The 18,840-nt window shown below is 40.9% G+C and overlaps 1 protein-coding gene across 8 annotated transcripts in view; it reads right to left on the bottom strand.

Annotated features, from left to right (window-relative positions):
• STARD13 (StAR related lipid transfer domain containing 13) overlaps positions 1–18,840 on the bottom strand; it is a 318,317-nt gene that overhangs the window by 165,180 nt on the left and 134,297 nt on the right. The window lies entirely within an intron of this gene.

The following is an 18,840-nucleotide window of genomic DNA, read 5'->3' as shown; positions in this document are numbered from 1 at the left end:
GCCGGGCGTTCGTGCTCCCCTGACAGGGACCAGGAGCCGCCGGCCCAGCCCCACCGGAGCCCTGCTGCCTTTTTTTTTCGGGGGAAGCTGCCACAGGTGTTTCAACCCACGCCACGGCTTTCGCCAAAAGATAATTGTTTTTTCCGAGGCCCCTGTTTATCGACTCTCCACCCGAGCTCAAGCCACAGTCCTCGCAACGCAGCCTCTCCCATTTCTTTCCCGCTTTCTCTGCATTCCACCCACTCGCCTCCCTCCCCCTGCATCACCTCCTCTTCTCCAACAAGCTCGTACACTCCTCAGAGGTTTCGCAACTAAACCCTGGCACCCACTTTTTACACACATTCAGACTAAAAGGAATCCCGATTCCTCCATCCCTAGACGAGCCAGAGCACAACATCAGGGCCCTTATCCCATTTAGGAAACCAATTTGGGGTCTCCGCTTCCTCTGTCGCCTGGGAAATACTGTTTTAACAGTGGCCCCTTCCCTATCCTGGCGTGGATGGTTGCCAGCACGACTGGCAGCAGAGAGTCCGATAGCTGAGAAGGACAACAAGGGCTTCATTTCATTTCGCCACAAACCATTACTTACTGCTTAACTCTTTTCGCAGAGTATTCATGATGTGCGATGAAGAGGGTGATGTTCCTGCGAGTGCCACATACTGAAGTAGTCAAGTTAAACATTATCGATATGCCCGTCTCGTTCAGATTAAAACCGTAACTGCAATGTCAACAATACCCATAGAAGCTAAAAGCAAACAAACAGATGTATTCCATGTTACCACTCAGCTTTAATAACATCTTCTGCTTACTCTCTGATGTGAATTTGTTTTCCATTGTCCCTGTTCTTAAAAGGTTCATCTTAAACTACTCTACTTTATCTGATACAGTGGAGACGATGTGCTTTCCCAGAACTTGTGAAGATGTTGTATGTCATTCCTCCTCCTGCAATTCCAGCTACAGTGTCCTCCAAATGACTGGACAAACTCTTGTGAGAAAAGGGATGCCTTCCAGGGACAGATGCATCCAAGATCTGGAAGGGGGACAGCATAATTACGTAAATACTCCCACAGCTCATGATCCAGAGCAAACACCTGCTGATATTAACAGGAGAAGAGAGGATTACAGTTCCTACAATCAGCTCCTCTGCCCCGTAAATCTGCCTCTGACCTCTGCCTCACTTTATTTAATTGCCTACCAACACAGCCATTACCAGTATGTAAGATCTATGATGCCTGTTTTCTGTCACAGGCTCCTATCCGCTAGGAACCAGGTAGAGATGAGAAATTCGTTTCTGACACTGTACGCGGCTGCCCTATAAAGATCAGCAGTGACACACCGTCTAAAGGTGAAATCATAAAATCGGGTTTGAAGGTTTTGTATCATACCGCTGTGTCACTACCCACAAACACCAGTCTGTGTCAGCCAGTACTGTCACCTTCAGCAGCGCTCTTCTGGCAGCCACACTTGAATGCACCCTCTTACTGTGTCCAGCCTGTCTGGAAGATAGATCTCCCTTTCTGCAGTTGCTTTCTGTGGTGGCCAGAATGTAGCAACACAACAAAAGATATTCTCTTCCCTTCTATACCGTTTTTGAAGATGTTACTTTATCAAAAATGTCCCTAGAACTTCCAGGTTACTGAAAAGAGCTACTAGCAATTGCTAATACCATGCTATCTCACCGCAGGTTACTAAGATAAACTCCAGTGATATGGCTGTATTTCATAACCAGCAGCAGAACTGAACTGGCAAGCCTAGACCAAACTCTGTGGCAGGCACTGACAAAAATCTTACTAATTTCAGGTACTTTATTGTGGAAAACTAAATCCAGCAGCAAGATCAGATACTGTACTTCTCACCCCAAAGAAAACAGTGCTATTGAGTAATGAGAAAATATCTCATGCAGCAACTGGCCCACTCCTATTTTATGCCTTTAATCACAGTCAGCTGTTCAGAAGTCAAGTTACCAACACAGGTATTTTTAATGTATTACACCTAGTAGTAGCAGTTACAAGAAGAGCTGTTCAACACAACCTGCTTGAAGAAAGGTGTATGTTGGGGATCATTCATAGGTCAAAGATGTTTCACTTCCTTTTAAGATGTTAGAAAGCGTGACTAAACGACAAAGTTCTGGTCTCTATGCATTTTCATCTGTTGGTTAAGTACATAAATAGCCAGCTGATCAGTGCTCTTGTCTACAGCTTGAAACATTCTGACATCCTGAACTAGATGGGTAACATTTCTGGGGAAAGACAAGGAAAGCACATTTTCCACAGAAGCAGCAGTTTCCCTGCTCGATACTAGTCATGCCAAAATGGTTCTGTTCAGAGTAATTGCAATAAAAACACTGTATATGATGAACAGAAAGGAGGAAATTCCCAGTTGCCTTGAAAGAAGCTGAACTATGATATTTGTCTTCTCTCATTGATAGCAGAATACTGGCAGGAATGAAAGTGATACTTGTCTGTCTGAAAATCTTGCAAGCATGTAAAATGGGGGAAAATCTAAGCTAATTATACCCATGCTCTGATGCCATTCTGGCACAGAAGTCTGATGTTCTAATTATATATTTAGCAATTTATAGTGCCTCCCAATCACCATGGTAATTAAACGCCAAGTTAATTGATACTACATAATAATCTGGCCTCTAATTAGCAGTGTGTTTTTAATTTGTTACAGATTCCATTATGCAGCCTGATCTAGTTCTAATAAAGTCACTGTAAAAACTCCCATGCCTTTGTTAAGAAGAGAATCAGGCCTAAGGAAAGAGAAAAATGACTACATCTTGTTTTGCTGTTTGTAAACTACTGAAAAACTATGATAAAAATACAACTTCTTTCCTTTTTTTCCTCTAGGCCTTAATTATGGTGAGTCAGGATTTTTTTGTTAGTTTAACCATTTCACAATATTTGTCTGCTTGTAGAAGAACAAAACAGGATATGTCTTGCAGAGGAAAATGTGAGAAGAGTGCATCCTTGGTTATTGCATGCTGTTTAGTGGACACAAGCTCCTTATATCTCTCAAAAAGCAATAATAAAGCAAAAGAGGAAATCAATTAGTACTACAGGATCACTGATGCAGTCTGATGCTAATCAGTACAATACCAAATTTTATAATACATCTAATTCTTCAGGAATTGACTGTAAATTAATGAAGCTTCTTGAAGTTTATGATATTCAAAATGGTGTTGAAGTTTTTGTAGCTTCAAATAGTAGCTCAGACAGCCCAGATATAAATACATCAAGTAATATTTATAACTTTGGCAATGATCTTTATCTCTTTGAGGGGGGTCCTAGAGCTCTGGAATTTGTTTTCTATCACAGCCTCAATGTCCTGAATGTGATCTTGTAAGTCTGGGTTACCACTGGAAGGGAAGAAAAGATTTGAGGTTTCCCATTGCTTGTTTTCCTAATAGCAGACTGCAGTGAATTGCATACTAATTCTGTGGTTGAAGTTATGTGAAAAGCACCAAGGGCATATGAGTAGGTGTCCTCTTTGACATCTAAGTAAACAAACAAACATTTTGGATAGAGAAAAATAAGAATCATTGTGAACGAGGACAAAATGTTCCAGATTGTTCCCTGGCACTCTCTCCTTGCTTATTATTTACATATGCAAATTATCATCGTTTTCAGGTAGCTTTAACAAGGATCAATTATAAAGCAGTTTCACTCTTTCCCAGTTTATCAAGAGATTGGCACCTATCTGTTCATCCTTCTCCATTTCAGCTTTCTGAAGCTCTGGGAAAGGATCACTCCGCACTTTGCCAACAGCAGCGCACTGCTGGCTTTCATTAGTCGGGGCCAAATTCCTTCCCTTTTGTTCACAGTGATTAATGCTGAAATAAATGGGACTTCTTGCAGTATTCGCTGTGAAAAGGCTCTAAGTATGCTCAGATACAGACTCCAGTAACAAAGTATCTGCTGTTTGACTATTCTCCCTCTCCCTTGTTAAAACTTGCGTGGAAGGGCCGAGGGGAATTAAGCTTTTCTTCTGTTCATACAGAGGATGGTACTCTATTATTATTCTTATTAATAAACTGTATTATCAAAGCACTTAGAACCAGAAACTGGATGGAGCAAAAGTAGAATCTTTGCCCTCAGGAGATTACGAACTAAATATAAAATAAGACACCAGTGGAGAGAAGAGCTAATTGGGGTAGGAAGGGTGGAGTACCAGAGAACAATAAAACAATACTGGCCAGCGTAGTAACTACTGGTGTTAGCACACCAGAAGTAGTTTTTGGAGGCACTGACGCAAGGCGAGTTAGCAAGAGGGTCTCCAAGGAGGTTAATGTGGTATCATCTTTATACATTCAGAGGACCAGCTCTCTAGCATGAGGGGCACTCTTAGAGAAAGCATGCAAATGTGTATTTGAAAATGTAATGAGTAGACATCCTGTACGGACAGACTGTGGGAATCAAGCTTTTAATATTGAACAAATGATAGATAGGGAAGGGCCTTCACCCTTCAGCCAAGCAGCCTCCACTTGATGCAACATAAAGGCAGGATGAACTGCAATGAATAGCAGAGAACTGCCAGAGTATTTGCATTTGGGATGCGCTGAAGTAGACCAGATTGTGTCTATCAGGACAGAGTAAGTGAAAACAAAGGTGAGATGGTAAACATGGGATGAAAGTTTTTCCTAGAGCAACCACAAATTTTCACCTGGAAAACTCCTTTTGACAAAGAAACAATTTCTTACAGAATAAAAATTAGAGAAAACATCATTTTTTTCTGGAAAATAACTGCCATTTTCCTGGTTTTACCACAGAGCAGGATTTTCACATTCTGGCCAGCCTCAACTTGGACTTTTCTTTCCATCTCACATCATAGTTGTATCTAGCTCTTGCAGGTTATTTTTTAATAACCCCTCTACTCCCATCTTGTCTCCTTAACTCAGCCTAAATTGTCACAGGAGAATGATGAACTCCAGGTGAAGGCCCTGTGTGGCAGGTAGGAGGATGCTCTGTTCTGTGAGAATGGTGAAAAAGGGGACAGGGAGGTAACTGTGGCACAAATGACCATTGGATAGATTACTGTTGGAATAAACAGAGCGCTTCTACTGAACAGTAGACAACAAAGCTGATACTTAAGCTGAAATTCCGAAGAATTGCAGCCACAAAAGCCCTTGCACATTTCTCAGATAGCAGAGGAGAAGAACGGACAAAACAAACCAAGTGCCAATAAACTTTCACTTCCTTTCGTAAGATGGTCTGTGGACATCTTTAAAATAGAGTATATTGCAGATATGTAAGCTTGGGCTGGGCAAAGACGGTCACTGTAGAAATAGCCATTGAAGAAATAGTTCTTCAATGATTAAGCTACTGGGAAAGTGGAACACATTTTATGTGTGTAGATACAGCAGGTTTTTAATGAAGCAGAGCTTGAAATTTTGACATGATTAATGCCCTTGAAAAAGTGAGCAGCTATGTCAAAACACAAAGTATCTCAGCACACAATATTGCCCCTGTTCTTCTCATTCCAGCTTCTGGTGTCTGATTTTCCCCCTCCTTTTTAGTTGCTTGACAAAAATATATTATTCTAAATGACATCTTTCTTTGCTCTCAAAGTGCTCATTTCCTTAATATTGTATTGGGACCTTGTCTAAACGAAGATTTTTTTTTCCCAAACTTCCAACTGTTATTACCATCACAGCAGAAATAATTGGAACATTTTTGTAAAAAAGCCTTGCAGCAGTCAGTGGCAATTTAGCACACACTATATCTGGATATTGGTTCAGAGGCCTGGGAGCTTGTTCTTTTTTTTATAACTCTCCTGGATTACACAGGAAAACATGATCAATCTTGACAACAGGTTCTAACAACAATGCAATGGAATTGTTCCCCAAACCAATTTACTTACAAGAGTAAGAACGTTTTTCGGATACACAAATGCTCCTGCACACACTCACTTTCCTAGTAATCAGGCTACTGACTGATGGGAGCATATTGCCAAGTAACAATATATTGCAAGCTACGGATTTTTACAGAGCTTCCTTCATTACTGGTCATACAGCTACCATTTTAACTTATTTAACAGATTTTAAAAAGATATATTTAATAGAATTGAAATGCAATGCTACTAACGTTTTTGGACAGGAAATAAAGAATGCCGTGGCCAGTTGCAAGAGGGGATAGAATTTCAGGTAGGCAGGTTATAATGACCAGAATCAAAATTTGGCTGAGGCCCAAGCCAACCCCTATTAACCTAAACAGTTCTACAGGATTTTGAATCATTAAGGCTGATTTTAAATTTCTTCTTGCTTCCACAGTAAAGAAGGGTCAGTTGGCTGTTTGCAGTATTGTCTGAGTCTCATTCAAAGTGAAGTCTGGTGACGATTTGATTGTAAGCATCATTTCCCACAGCCCCGTTGGGAAGGTTTCCCAGCCGGCTCAGAGTCTGCCTAAGCCCACTCCATCACCCAGCTCTGGCATTACAGAACTCTCTGTTCCAGCAGGCTAAGTGGTACGGCCGTTCCTGCAAGTATAAAGGAGCTTAAGCTTAGGAAGAATGCTTGTTTCATGACATTTAACATATCTGGGTATTCCCACTGAGAAGCAGGATATTCATGCTGTGAAGAAGGGGCTGGACTAGGTGGATCTGCAGCTCTTTCTATCCAAAAATGTCTCTGTTTCTGTGAGAACATTTTGGTAGTGTCAGGCAGCACCTGTATTCCATTAACTCCAAAAGCATTTCAGTGTTTACAGTAACCAGGAAATGTTGATGTCTGTGTTGTATTAACAAGTCAGCAGTAACAACTGCAGTTTCGGGTTTTAGAGCTATGCAGAGAACGGTTTACTGCGAGTCGGAGAGTTTTACTTTTTTTGGTTGAAACACGAACGGGCCCGCAGTACTGCCCTTGAAACCATTACAGAAAGCTTTGGAGGAAAAAATTATCCAAAGAAGTCCAATATTGCTTCAGTAATGACTTCATATAATCAGGTAGGCAAAAGCATAGCCGTGAACTGCAAGTCTAAAAAATACTTGGAACACCAAATCTGTAGCTTCTTCACCTTAGTTTTGCTTACACTTTTCCTACCTTTTGCATGTAGATTGAGGGGGTTTGCATAATTTCATTCAAGGTTCAGTATCTTGGAAACAAAGATATGTTATAGTTTTATGGGGACTATACTACATAGATGCAGAGATGTAAGCTATAAGGTGTCACTGCATAGTAGGCAGCAGACTTTATGAGAGCACTGATGTGCTGCTGTATAATTATAGCCTATGTAAAATAATTCGACCGTGAGAAATGAAAGAGTCCACCATGCAAAGCATAACTTATTGTGGTCGTTCAAATAGACTCCAACTTCTGCATTCATGAGGCAAAAAATCTATGCTATGCACCCATTTGCTTTCCACAGAACTGAATTTTAATAGTGACATTAAATTACTATTATACAAATAGTAACATCAAACACCATGGGAGAAAGCTAGAAAATATTAAGCTATTTTTCTTCTCTCTTTCGGGATTGAAAGCAGTACTTGGTAAAGCAACTTAATTCCCAAGAAAGGCAATAGCAGGGACAGCTCTGTAGCTGGCCCAGCATACCAAAGGCAGAGAGAGCTTGAGGAGGTGTTTCCCCATCACCTGCTGCTGTGCACAGTGATGTGACCAGAACGATGACGGAGGTCACAGCCGCTGCGCTCTACTGATAACGCCACCACTCACTTTCCAGAAAGGGCCATCTTTTTTTTTATTTAGTATTACTTGAAAAGTTGATTCCAGAAAGAACAGAGCAGGCTTCACCCCCACCCTCCTTGTACTCCCTTGGAGCACTGTATTCAAGCTGGCCCGACTGCCCCTCTGATCATTAATGGACACTTTTTTGAGACTCCACAAACACAATTCCCCTTGACTTCAATTAAGTGCCATGCAAATGAAGGAGATATGCATTCAGGACTGTTTGACAAGACAAGAAAGAGCTGTTATTTTGCTGGTATGTATTGCTGTTTCTAAAGTTTGTTTTCAGTGTTGCAATGGTTTCTAGTGAAATTAGTTCCTATGGATGATGTCGGAACACCTTTACGGTGCTGCAGGTACAGATGTTGTTCATACTGTTTACTTACATTATTATCAGGCAGACTTGACTTCAACAGCTTCTTGTCATTTTGTGCTGACATAAATCTGTTCAGTAGTAATTATCTGAGATTGTTCTACATTTCAGGGACATTTTTTGAATCGTTTACGTTACAAAAACCCACATAAGTTGCTTGGAGAGTAGGTGCTGAAGAGTTTATAACTCAGCAGGATCTTATGCAGTGTTAGTTTTTGAGACAGAAGATCAGTTAATTTACCTGACAGAGAATATTTATACTAAGTATTCCTTGATGTTAATTTGATCAAAATTATCAGAGGCATAATTTCAGAGTTCAGGCCTTAAAAATATTTCAGTGAATGTCACTGCTAAAGGGGAAAAAAGTGTGAGAAATAAATATGAAAACCAGAACCCAGTCTTATGCCTCAAATTGGAGGCTATTCCCAATTTCTATTCCGAAATGTTGCTAAGTGGTTTTGCAGTGATCTAAAGTAGTTCATTGTTGTCAGTCAAGTAATAAAGAATACCATTTCATCTGGAAAACATCATCTTCCTTTAGGACTTAAATAGATCTGGATTTATCTACCTCCCTCCTGTCCTATAGCTCGTCTTATAGCTGGGCAGGATAAATGCAAAGTGGGTTGTATGTACTACTAGAAAGAAACAGTAGGCTCTTACTCTACTTTGTACAGGTATAAAATAGCCTTTTAATGCAGAATTGATGAAACTCAAGGTCTTCTCAATAATCACCAGGGACAGCCTCCCTTCCTACAAGAACTGCTCTAATCATTCTTTAATCCCCACCCCCCCAATTTGGACCAAACACTAGAGACAATCTCTCATTAATGAAGTTCTTGACTTGCTGAAGTAATTGTAAAAATTCCCATAAGCTTCACCAAAAAATTTCATCCAGTGTGGGTACTTTCCTCTCCCTGTTCACTCCCATCATGCTTCTTAAGAACATGTGAGTATAAAGCCCTCTGTTTCTTGCTGATTTGATGATCCTCATTAATTGGGGAAACAGGTTCCAGCACATGAGGGTGCTACTTGTTCTATATCTTGCGTTCACTGGATATCCATATGACTTGGTAGTGAGTAGGAATTTAATGCCGCAACATTTTTTCATTAGTTAAATAAAATTATTGTATCTTCCTTGCCTAGCATCCTTTACTGACTTCTCTGAATGTTTCTTTTTGTAGACAGTTTTGTAATGTTGAAAATTCTGGATGTCACTGTGATATAGTTCCCTGAATTTATATGATGACATTATAATAATATCAACGCTGTTCTTTATGGTTCATATAAATTAGCATTTTATTTGCTTTCACGACTAGTGCTGCAAATTGAACAGCTGTTTTCACTGAGCTGTTTTAATTAAGCTGTCCATAATGTTGCCTAGGTATTTTTCTGAACTGGTAACACTTCATTAAGTATGCAGTATCAGTGAATGCTTCAGATCATTCCTGAGCATCCTCACACTTAGGTAAATTGAAATCCCATCTGCTTTGAGGTTGTCAAATCACCTCGCATTGGTGATTTGAATTTGGTTCTCAGAAATCTTTCTAATCTTTAGTACCCTAGGAAATCTTGAGTTTGCTACAGATTTTGCCATCTGTTCACTCACTTACCAAGATAATGAAGCTTTAAATGATACTTGTCCTAGTAAAAATCTTTTAGGCAACCTATTATTAGCCTCTCTTCATTCTGAAACTGACAAGTTTAATTTGGGTGTCTTTGGATCTTTTATAAAGTTTATGTTCTATGACCAAAATTTCCTTCCCACACTGATTTCTCACGTTATTTCCTCTCTATTTTGAAGATCTCTGGAATATTAGTTTGGAAAGCAGAGATAAGTTTTATCTCTTCCTGTTTTCCATGCAAAAGCTGTTTCTCTTTTCTTTTGCAAAGCCATATGTAATCCTACATCTGTATTCTCATCTGGGCATATTATAGCTTGCTTTGTTTTTTTCAGAAACATATATGATAATTAATATGGGAAGCTGTAATTATTTTCGCTGCCCACAATGACTTCTTTTCATCTTCAAATATGGGTATCATTCTAGCTGCCTTGGACAGCTGAACCTGATGAGTGTATTCCAACACTTCCACTTTTAGCTCCATTTCCGACAGTGCTTCATCTCTTATTTGCAAAGAGGACTCCAGAATGCACTCACATCCAGGCATTCAGTCTGGAAATACTGTGCTCAGACACAAAAAATTCATGATTTAAAAAACTATGTCCCTAAGCCTTACACCCTAAGTCACTGTCCAATTTTCAGAAGTGGTTACCACTCATCAGCCACTTCTGAAATCCTTTTTGAAAATCAGGTCATTTATTTAAAGGCATAAACAGCATTCTGGAAGTTCAGCTTTCAGTTCACAGTTTTTAGACCTTGCTTCTTACTACCCAGAAAGTTGGCTAATCCTCAGCCAGTCAAGGACACATAACCCCTGGGTGAGGTCATTATAGATCATGGTAGGTCCATTAACCAGCAGAAGGAAAAGCAAGAAATTGTTCTGATTGCAAGGGTAGAGAGGAAGTATTATGTATGGATTTAGAGAGCTTGCAGAGCCCTTTGCCCATTTCACTGAGAACCAGAGAGGAGTAAGAAGCTCTGGAGAACATAGAGGTATGGGGTGGAGGCAACAGGAGAGGCAGAACTAAGAGAAGGAAGGAAGGAAGGAAGGCAGGAAGGAAGGAAGGCAGGCAGGAAGGCAGGAAGGAAGGAAGGAAGGAAGGAAGGCCACCATAAGGCATCATAAGCAGGAGAGTAACCAGACTGTAAAGTCATGGTGCCTTTAAGAGGAAACAATAGTGAATGGAAATGGTAAGGAGGAAAACTAAAACTGGATTTTGCAAAGAAGGAAATGGAGAGAAAATGAACAGAGACAGGGGAGTCCAGAAGATTATCAGAGACAAAACCAGTAGGTAGGATACGTGTAGAGAAGCATGCAGAGCAATGAACAAAGTGCTCTGGATACACTGCAGGCTGTTTGCACTACCAGTCCAGGTTAACCAAATTAACTGAGTTAAGCATAACTTTAAAATGCTTGGGTTTACACTTCACTCATTTTAACTTAATCTGTGAATCAGAAATACTAACAAAATTCCAAAAGCAAGAGGTGTAAGAGTCCCATTCCTTGAATTTTGGGCACCCATTGTTAAAAGAGAACTGAGGGAGGTGGGAAGTTGGGATGGAGGGGGATGTCCCTCGGAGGGTGACTCATTCCACCCCAAAGCAGCTGCCTGGAAGAGGGGCTACAGCAGACCTGTGGAGGAGGACTTGATCCAGCTGAAGAAGATGTTACACTCTGAAAATGCCTCTCTCCCCACATTGACAGAAGAGGTGCTTAGAAAGCCATCCTGGACTGTAGGTAGAGCTGGAGGTATCAACTCCATCTTATGTTTCCTATTCCTGTGGAATTTTAATAGGATTTCAGTATTTAACCATTGTAGGCTCATTTGAAAATCTCAGGTTGAGTATGTTTCAGTTTCACTCTAGTCTTTTTAAAAGTCTCCGATAGATTTAGAAGCACAGCCCTCATGATTCTCAATAGAATTTGTGTTCTGAAATCCTATGGTTTACTTCTTCTTTTGTTCTTTTTTAACATGGGCTATGTTTTGATGTGGAGACACTGGAATTGTTTTGCTGTTGAATAACAACTTTTCTCTTGCAGCACCAGCTGTAAAACACGAACACCTTGTTGGATCACACTCCAGAAATCTGAAATGGGAATCCTGCCAAAGCTCAGGGCTTCCTTTTTGTTTTGACTGTCGCACTTCTCTTGCTTCTGTTAGTATCACATTCCTACCACTTGTGCTTTTCAGACACCTACGGCCAAACTCATTCCCAGGCTAACTCCACTGAACTCAACAGAGCTGCAACAGAAGTGAATTTGTCTCAGTACGCCTGTAAATTAACCAGTCATTTAAGCTGGAGAGTGACATTGATAAGCAATAACAGCACAGGAGTGGTGAGAGGAAGATATCTCCTAGTTAGTTTTGGACAGTTGACACTAACTCTGTTGTCAGATAAGTCTTACTGACTGTGGGAAAAGCTGAGTGGGAAAAGTCACACTCGCTGCCTGCTAACCGTAGGAGGAAAACAGATCTGGAATGCAGAGGAAATCTTGACATTATCTGTTCCCCCAACCCCTACCAGCCAGGCAATCAAAATAGCTAGCTAAGTATCAGCTGCCTCTGTTCCTGGCCCAAACAAACGTGCTTTCTTGACAAAGTTTCTGCTCACAAGAGAGGAGGCAAAGAGAAGGAAAAGGTCTAAAGTGGGTGTGTGGGAGTGTTTCCTGCCAAAAAACAGGAGCTGCTTTTCTGTAACATCTAAAAGGATAATGATGAAATAAGCCCAGTGCTGCGAACAGAGGTGGCCCTGTGGTTTCCAAAGGTCAGCGATGCACACTCAACAACCCCACAGCCCTACGCAACAGAACTCCTGGACTTCATTGCTCCACTTGGCCTCTGTTGACATTGTCAAGGACAGTGTGCCACAGACTTCGGTAAAAGAAGGATCAAACCCAAGGGAACAAAACCACTGGAAAGAACTTCTCTGTGCCCATCCAAATTGCGTTGTGTAAAAATAAAGTGTAGCCATTGCACATGAACACCTGAAGATTAAAGGTATTTCCTCCCCAGCACTCATACGGCACAGGGTCTATCAAGACCTAAGGAAGCACAATATACTGCGCTTACATCAATGTTCCATATACATATCACAGCAATTTAGAGGCACTCTCACATATTTCTGTATACATTCAGTATATATACATATATATGTACAGCTTAATACTCTGGATATCATCCCTATATGGTTGCTGTTATGCTTAAAAAATTCCAAGGATATGGGGCCATAGAAGAGGAGCACAACAAGAGAAGCAACAAATGAAGAGGTGTAATTTAAATTACATTACTGAATATTTTGAGCTCTCCAATACATCATCCAGCTATTGAGCGTACTGCATCAGTTCTGTCTGTCTTCTAAATAGGAGAAAATTTATAGCAGGAGAAGTTTAGTTTAACTTTGGAAACTCATCTTACATTTTTGCTACCAAATGAGAGTCTAGAGAGCTGTAAATTGAAGATTTTGACAATGTGGTGGTGAGCAGACAAGAAAAGAAAGAGTGTGAAGAGCAGGGCTAACTTTATGTGCTATATGTTTATTAAACAAACAGATGCCAACATCAGCAGTCTGCTAGTGATACCAGAGTACCTATGGCCTTGTGCCCGCTCTGCCTACTAAAAGATGCTGGAAATCAGAACTAGCGACTTCTCTCTACGGAAGCCTGGCATGGATAGTAAGGCAACTACCACTGGGAAAGGCTGTAAGGAAGACTAGTCAGTTGTGGGATGTCGTAATTATTCCTTTCCATATTCCCTCTCCGCTGTGTTGCGAAGCAGGCACAGAAGAAACAGTTCTCCGAGTCTCTCCCTCCTATTTTTGCAGCCCAGATCCTTCTGTCTTTGGCAGGGGTGGACCACCAACACCCCGGGCTTTAGCCACTCGTTCTCCGGTTTTTCTGTACTAAGAAGCCTTGACCTGCCGCCGGCTGAGACAACGCGAACAGCTCAGATGAGTGCGCTGGCATGGCGTGAGCAGCTACGGAGGCTCTCCGTGCAGCCGCCGTGCGAACGTAAGGTCCTCCCGGTGCTGAGCTCGGCACTGAGCAAAGGGCACAGCAAAGAGCACCTGGCAGGATGGGGACCGTCACCTGGACACCAGTCGGCGCACGGACCAACATGTATGAAAATAAGCTACCGACAAATTATTAGAATGCTGAATTAGAAACAAATGTAAATGTTTTAAGTCACCTTTTTGTATGAAAAACTTCAATGATGACATAAGGCTGTAAGGTTTGTGAGGGAAGAACTCCCATTCTGCCTGTATGGTGCTCAGAAGGACACTACTCTGGGCCGGAGGCCCGTTGTCACTACCTCACTACAAAAAATTTAAAAATAATGTGACTTAATTAGCAGTCCACGTAAGTTGTAGTTTTAAGACTTTGCTAGAAGAACTACATACATTTTATGAAATACAATGTTCCCGAGTTTCCCATTTCCTCAGCTACTTAGAGGAGTTTGATTCTGAAATGCTGTGAAAAGTGGAGGGTATGGTTTTTTCTTTACAGATGTAAATATTTTTCTATACAGCTAAAAATGCATCACGAAGAGACTAATCCTAACCTCACCGACTTGAGGTGATTGCAGCCATGACAGAACTAGGTTCTACAAAGGAAGAATCCTTAATATTCTACAGGACAAATCTGCCAAATTCTATGCTAGAATCAGTTTACTTCACAGAATTAAGGCAATTTAAAAAGAAATTGAAAATTATGGACTTGAAAACCATTCAACCAATCTAATAACTTCAGTCATACTTAGAGATGGGCATTTTCCTGACTTTTAAAAGCAAGCTTTTCTCACTAGCCAGTGTCATCTTAGTGTTAATTACATATCACATGTAATCATATATTGCAGTAAGGATTGAATTTAAAGTAAGGAGAAATCCCTAGACCCCACGTAAGCTAAGAATTCCAGAAAATGGAAGTTATTAGTAAGCAGTACACAATGATAACTGTAACTGTTTAAGTAATTTAAAAAGAATATTATCAGCTGTAGTTTGTGGAATAAATGAATTCATCAGCTTTGCTTAAAAAGAAATTCAGCATTTCCATTTTTACTTCCACATAGAAGTCATCCAAACCAAATTTCAAACATTGCACACTTCACAGGCTGTCCTTCCTATTTGTAAATTTGTAGCTAATACTAAAACCCTGCACGGCAATCATCAGGCAGACCTATGCCTTGCACAGAGTGTGCTGGGCAACTTCTTAACTGTTCAATCTTACTGCTTAATTTTAAACCATCACTGAATTGATGCTTAAGTGAACTCTGATGTAAAACCATTAGTTTCCACAAGAATTACACCAGGGAAAAATTTGTCCTTTTGCTTTAAAACAAATTGTCCTGACAGGCATACTAGCCTTATATAACAGAGTCTTTGGGAACCAAGAAATATTCCAGGGTAGGTATGAACCTAATATAAACAAATTTCAAATAAAAGCCTAAAGCCATTACTTTCTCAGACCCCACGTCAAAAGCCAACACTTCACCAAGGCTGGAATAGCAGTTTCAGATCCACTTAATAATACCCACGTCTAAAGGAACCTTTTGGCCACCTGTTTTCTTGAACTTGCCTTTCTTATTGCTTTGCCCTCAGAAAGACACAGAGCCAAAATCACAACTGACAAATGCCATTATATGCAAATTCTAACACGGGACGGCTTCGGCGTGTCTTTTGCCTTCATACGCAGCTCCGGCCTCCTCCTTCTGCTGCATTTCAGCTGTGGGTTGATGGCACAGTGGAAATGACTGATTTGTTTTTGCCTTGTGCTGAGTCCTCAGTAAATACCAGTATCTCTATGTGCATTTCTGTCATAGCAGCTTGCTGGCCTGGATGGAATCTAATACAGAGAACAGGAAGGGCAGAGACTGGATGGTTTTCAGGTGAAAAGCTTGCTAAAGCAACTCTCCTGTTTCTTAGGAAGGTGCCCCTGTAGTTGACATTAACACTACACAGCTCTTTGTCCTCCTCTAGTGGTCCCATTATATTTAGGGAGAGGCTTACGCAGTGATTATTTCCTGCAAGTTAAAGTGGTTATTACTCAACTGCAAGGCGTTGAGGCTCACGCCTAAAGATCCTGCGTTCCACCCACGGCAGGTTGTTCAATAGCACGAAACAGTGGCACGGTCTGACTACGGTCCCACGACAGGTCCTGTGTTGCAAAAATTCAGAAGCTGTCTGCTTTGTTCGATAGCTTTATTGCCCCAAATAACTTACATTAAGCTTATGTTCCATTCAGAAGCATTCCTCTGTGTTTGCCTGCCTGACTTGCAAACAAAGAAACAGTGAAGAATCTATCTTGTGCCCTGAGCCTTTCAGAGAGGAGCTATGTGTCACTGTGATACAGCCCCAAAACTCAGAATTTAATCCTTAGGAATTGATCCTAAATAGTTAAATAGCAAAAACTGAACCTAGAGAATTGTTACAGGAGGGAAATGTTTTCTAAAGGGGAATACTAAAATTGCTGGAACTGCTACCCGTTTGAAATGCTTTCTGTGAAAACGAAAGGCTCCTACTATATAGCTCACTATCCAGTGTGTGTGTCTCTCTCTCTCACAGCTGTAATGCTTAGTTAGCACCATAAAACACTAAAGATTTATTTTGCTGTTTGCATACTTTAAAATATCTAACCTTCAAACTTTTGAAGTTATACCTTGCCCAGGAAATAAAATACAAGGACATAGCTTGCATTGTGGCTATCAGAGAGGTCTCAGGGAAAGGTCTAATTGAAAAAAAGAAAAGGTATACTAGATTTTTTTATTATTCAGTGAAAATTTTCCAGGCATCTGTTACTTTTGGAATAAATGTTAAATTCTAAAATGTGCCCTCTGCCATGACTCTTGGAAAAGCCCAGTTTAAAGAAAGTTGGTTGCTCGGATGCAATGGAGCTGAATATGGCTGTTAGTCCACAACCTTTGTCAGACATTTGTTCAGTCACAGAAGAAAATGACTCGAGAATCCTATGGCTCCGTGTCTGACCTTAGCTGCTGGAAAGCAAGGCCCCTTAATTCCAACAGAGGCAAAACTTTAGAGCAATTTATCAATTAGCATTAGATTGCCATTTACAGCAAGGTTCCTGTCCCATCTCAAAAGTACTTACAAACCCAAGCTCATCTATCGGCTGTTCAGTGTTCAGCTCTCCTTAGGAGTCCAAGTTGTAAACAAAAATGAGTTAGAAAAAATGTTTATAATACTTTCATTCTGAAACCACCTACATTTTGTACAATTCTTGACTACATATTATTTTTAACATTTACCAGCTGTAGTCTTTTCAAGTGTTTTTCTTTCTTATTAAAAATGTTGACTGAAAATCAAAGTTACAGAAAGAACTATGGAGCAGGGAAATGGAGGAAGATATTTAGAGTGACACTGAGTATTAGTATGTGTATAAAGTGTCTTTATACATTACTGTTCCATTGTTTCAGTATTTTCTTCTATAAAACTCAGAGTATTCCTTAACAGATCAAGCTTTTGTCTATAATTCACATACTAAAACAGTAAACATGTATGTTTTTAATCTACACCTGGGGTGTTTTTTTTAGAAACAGCAATATCCTGAGATATATATAGTAAGGGTTCTCATTTTCCTCTTGCTTTTGAGAGCTGAGGATCACAGTTTGCCCTCAGCTGCTCCAATACATCAGTAGGAGCTGAGTAGCAAAGATTTGCCTTTTCATAAGAATAAAGGAGGGGTTTGTTCTATTGGTTTTCATTATGAGAGGAACATACGAAAGGAACATATAGGCAGGAAGAGGCAATCTCACTGCCTAATTTTGGGAGCCAAACTGGCACTGCACAGAAGTTAGAACAGGAGCCAAATGAAAGGACCCTCTGATGCACTGACTGCAGGACAAGCACCACGTCTACCTACTTCTAATTTGAGCAATACAGACCTTAACTAGTTAACAGGCCAAGGCCACCAAACAGCTGGGGTTACTCACTAGCCTACTTTCACTGTACCACTGCTGAGGAAAACAGCCTGCTCATTTTTCAGTCCAAAGTAAGCATCTCCCCTTCGTGTGGGAAACATGTCAGTGACCCCACTCTGCCTTCCAGTGAATGCACAGGATCATTGGATGAGGATGTTTTATTTCCCCCAGTTATTTCAGGTCAGGTTCTCATCTTGGGTAAACTCTTGTAGCTGGAGCAATGACAGCATGAGACGTGAGTCCTACCCAGGTCTTGGGAGGGACGGCAGAACGTCCGACCCGCTGCTGCTCTCCCCTGCAGCCGATGCGACACGGCCACAGCCTCAGGTCCACCTCCAGCGCATCTGCCGGGCATCCGTGGGAAGCGAAAGGCTGAAAGAGATCATCTCCACCTCGCCACGAGCAAGAGGAAAATCCCAGAACAGGTTACGGTTCTGTAAGGCACCCCCATTTCCCTGTTCATGGCGCAATTAACCCATAACTCCTGCCCGGGGACTGCAGCAAAGGTGAAATATAAACAGGAGCATAAAACCTTGTATGACCAAGGAAGCACAAAAAGATGTAATCAGTGGGAACTACTGCATATGGGTTTGATCTCGCAATGAATCAAGCACCTGTAGTTTCTAGCAAGAGCCAGATGGAGCTGCAGTTCCCTCTCAGCTCCCAGAATCAGGCCCTTTTTTGGCAGTTGTTCATATACAGCTGCTATATAGCACAGTTGCTTATGCTATGGAGACCTCTCCTTGAAGTCAATTAGCATTATGCCTGGACAAATATTGCAGGATCAGGTTATTTGTTAAAGCCCTGGACCACAACTGCCTCTATGTGAATTTTGTAAAGTATCAGTCAAGGATACACAATTATCCACGGAGTACTTCTGAAATGGCCAAGGTCACGCGAGGATTTTATCATACTACTGCACTGCACCATCTTTCTCGCCAGCCCATTGCTGTTCTGCTACAGACTACATTACCATGCATCAGCAAATACACGAGCACACTGCTATATTTAGTGTTTCATACACACCACTAAAATAGAGGATGTGTCATCTTTTAATCTGACTTCAGATTTTTGTCAGCAAAGTAAAAGCTCATTTTCCATACCAGTGATGAAGTGTGCTCTGTGTTAGTCATCTTGAGCTATGTGGTGATAACTTGAAAATACATTAGGCAGCTAGAACGCTCAAGCTGGATAGAATGATTTTTACTAAAAGATATACCAGGAGATAGTAAGAAT

Source organism: Buteo buteo, chromosome 18 (assembly GCF_964188355.1).
Source record: "Buteo buteo chromosome 18, bButBut1.hap1.1, whole genome shotgun sequence".
Taxonomy (NCBI): domain Eukaryota; kingdom Metazoa; phylum Chordata; class Aves; order Accipitriformes; family Accipitridae; genus Buteo; species Buteo buteo.
The sequence above is the reverse complement of the archived record's forward strand: the minus strand, read 5'-3'. Positions and strand labels throughout refer to the sequence as shown.